General features: G+C 47.2%; 1 protein-coding gene across 2 annotated transcripts in view; it reads right to left on the bottom strand.

Annotated features, from left to right (window-relative positions):
• The window catches only part of ZDHHC3 (zinc finger DHHC-type containing 3), a 37,083-nt gene extending 33,902 nt beyond the window's left edge, over positions 1 to 3,181 (bottom strand). Inside the window, exon 1 of one of the 2 annotated variants that reach the window (XM_014308203.2) lies at positions 2,956 to 3,181. The gene's annotated coding sequence lies outside the window, so the exon portion shown is untranslated. The remainder of the gene's footprint in view (positions 1 to 2,955) is intronic. The other variant, XM_031059390.1, reaches the window with a different exon arrangement.
• Between the last annotated feature and the right edge of the window lie 174 nt (positions 3,182 to 3,355).

The following is a 3,355-nucleotide window of genomic DNA, read 5'->3' as shown; positions in this document are numbered from 1 at the left end:
GGCTGCGGGCAGCCTGTGCCCACTGCGCGTTAACGGCCCGGGCGTGCGGGTGCTGGGGGGAAATGCGGGTTTTGTGAGGAAAAACCCCACACTTTTTTGTTTTGGCATGGAAACGGATGGTTCTGCCTCAGCGGGCACCTCTGAGCCCCAGGGGGGTTCAGGGTAGTTCTGGTTTGCAGGTATCCAGAAACTGTTGGCACCCAAGGAGGAGCCGTACAGTGCAGAGCAGTGAGGATGTTTGGGGGACCGGAGTATCATTCTAGGAGGATAGGCTGAGGGAATTAGGCCTGTTCATTCTCGAGAAGAGACTACTGAGAAGGGACATCGTTAATGTGCATAAATGTCTAAAAGGAGGGGGGTGTGTGTGTGCCAAAGAGATGGAGCCGGGCTGCTCTCAGTGGTGCCAAGCACTAGGATGCGAGGCAGTGGGCAGAAACTGATGCACAGGAAGTTCCACCTGAACATGAGGAAGAACTTCTTTACTGTGTGAGTGACACTGGAAGAAGTTGTACAGAGAGGTTGTAGAGTCTGCCTCACTGGAGATACTCAAGAACAATTCTGGGCTGTGTGCTCTAGGATAGCCCTGCTTGAGCAGAGAGGTTGGACCAGACGACCCACAGTGGTCCATTCCAACCATACCCGTGCTGTGACTGTGATTCTGTGACAGAGCGCTCCACTGCAGGTGGCATGTTCAGAGCCAGAGCAAGGGCTGAGTTTCTCCCAGTCCTCGTCTCAACTCAGGAGCCCTCCATTATTTTTTTTTGTCTCCTCTGCCCAGCTGAGAGCAAGAGAAGATCAGTAAACAGCTTTCATGGGTGCCTGGTCTTTAGCCAGTGTCAAACCATGACATGAGCCAACACACATCATTCATTTACCACAACGAAATTAAAATATAGTGCTTTTCCTTTGTTAAAAAAAACCCAAAAAACAAAACAAAACAAAACAAACCCCAAAAACAACAACAACAACAAAAAAAACCAACCAAAAACCCAACATACAAACCCCAACAAACCCACGAAACAAGTGGCATCCTTTTTTGTATGATAAGCTTCACTACTGCCTTGCGCTGGAATTTGAATGTCCTCAGAAGTGCTCTTTAGAGCAAGAGGTTGCCTTCTGCCCTCTCTGAGGAAAAACGAGCCAAACCTGGACTCCTCCCACCTTTAAAAAACTGCTGTTTGCATGTGAGCAAGATTTGCTAGCTGAGCCTCTGGACTGTGCAAGAATTTGACTCCAAGCTGGGGGGCAGAAGTGGAAAAAAAATTAACACATCACTCTTTCCTGGCAATTTTAACTGTTAGCTGCTGTGGGCTAAGCCATGAGAGTCAGGAACAAAGATGAGAGCCAGAATGTCATCTCTCTATGCTCTCAGTGGAAATCATGGGGTGCATCTGCATTAACACTGCTTCAGATCAAGAATTCACTCACATGTTCAGAGAGTTTCTGATTTCTTCTTACTTGTTTGGTTCACACCATGCAGTGTGAGGACACAAGTATCGCACTGCAAGGCAAATGAAGGGTTAGGCTGTGCAGGACAGCAGCACTGGCAGATGCTGTTTTAGAGAGAACATACAAAGCAGGGCCTTTCATGCATGGGCACTGCCTTTGTCTGGCACTCCCGGGGGCCAACAAGGAGACATGGCCCTGCTCACCTCCGTAGGGTGAGTGGGGAGGACAAGCTACCCAAGCTCCCAGCTCTGCCAGACTCCCCTGCTTGCTCTCCCCACCAAGAAGCACTAAGCAATCCCCATACAACCCTAGTGTGCAGAAATGTGGCTCCTTTCAGATGCAGGTAAGAGTCCCAAAAATGCATCCACTCTGCCCCAACTGCTGATTGATAAGCAGCCTGCCAATGGGACCAGACCAAGCTAAAATTTCCAAAACCATCCATCGCTCTTGAAGTTTGCTCTGCATCATGCCACCTGCTCAAGTAGGCACAGACAGGAATGCTTTGTACATTTGATTGAACAAGGACTTGTGGAAAGCTGCATAAACTCTGCCAGTGTGCTCAGTAATCCTTGGGAGCCATGGATCATTTTTAGCCAAGCAAGCATCAGCGTGAAGTCAAGATAGCATCTTTTAAAATACTCTGAAAATTATCACACAGGAGCTGTGCAAAAAAGCATGCAAACCTACATTAATGACTGTTATGAAACTTTCAATTAAGGCTGTCAAAAAAACCCAACCCTTAATTATTGTTTTAATATATAGTGCGAGTTTTTAATCACATTTCCCACGCCACTTTCCCAGTGATATCTGGCACAGGACCAAGATGTGAAAAATGCGTATTTTATGATTGGCTTTTTGCAAATACTAAAATGAATATTATATGTGTTGTGTTAGAAAGTAATGCTGTATTAATTCTCTTAAGTAGTGCGTTAAATATAGTTTTAGGTTATAAGAAATGTTAAAATAGAAACTATGCTATGTAGGATACTTTTTTTTAAAGAAAGGACTCGCAGCGAGAGAGCAGCCACAGGACACCTAAATCTTTCAGAGAAAAAGAATTTATTGCCCTCTTATCAGAAGAAACGAACTTCTTCCCGCCTGGAAGGTGCTGGTAGGATTCAGAGGAAGAAACTGACGATGACCAGACAGAATCCTGTCTTTGAATGGAATTTATGCATCATGTATGAGGTGTATGAATATGCAACAGGCTGTTGCTTTTAAGGGTTAATCCTCTGTTAACGTGTGTCCTTTTTCAGGCTCGTGCTGCCCAGAAAAAGGTACCCGGACGTCTGAAACTCTTTGGTTCTATTGTCTCATATTGTCCTAATCCAAATTGTCCAAATTATTGTTACGCTAATTGTATTACTATTTTTATAACCATTTTATTACAATTAGACTTTTAAATTTTTAAAAACAAGCGATTGGCGTTTTTCACAATTAGAATATCCTAAGGAAAGCATTCGGTTTCTTCCCTGCTCCCGCACCAGCCTTCCCCGCGCACCGCACCTCGCTTGGATCCTTCTGAGGTTAAAAACTCCTCAAGGAAAATGAGGAAACGCAGAGAACTATGACTACACGATCCATTGCTGTGCACCGGGATACTTCCACAGCCTCCTGGAGGAGCTTTTGGCAGAAAGCGGGAGCTTTGGTTTTACCGCGAGGGTCAGCTTCTTGGACGGGACGCTTTCCGGGATACGGGGTGCCCAGTGGGTACCGCGTCCAGAGTGGTACGTGAAAGGCTTCTGTGGCTTCCCGGCTGCACGCCCCGCTTTGCCACCAGGCAAGGGGAGCCCTCGCTGTGAGGTGGCGGTGCCGGCTGGGCGGGGAGACACCAACCCTAGATAGCCGGCAGCTTCCCCGCTATCCGTCTCGGCGGGCGGATGGAAGGCGGGCGGGCGGGCAGGAA

This window comes from Geospiza fortis, unplaced genomic scaffold, assembly GCF_000277835.1.
Source record: "Geospiza fortis unplaced genomic scaffold, GeoFor_1.0 scaffold346, whole genome shotgun sequence".
Lineage (NCBI taxonomy): Eukaryota > Metazoa > Chordata > Aves > Passeriformes > Thraupidae > Geospiza > Geospiza fortis.
The sequence above is the reverse complement of the archived record's forward strand: the minus strand, read 5'-3'. Positions and strand labels throughout refer to the sequence as shown.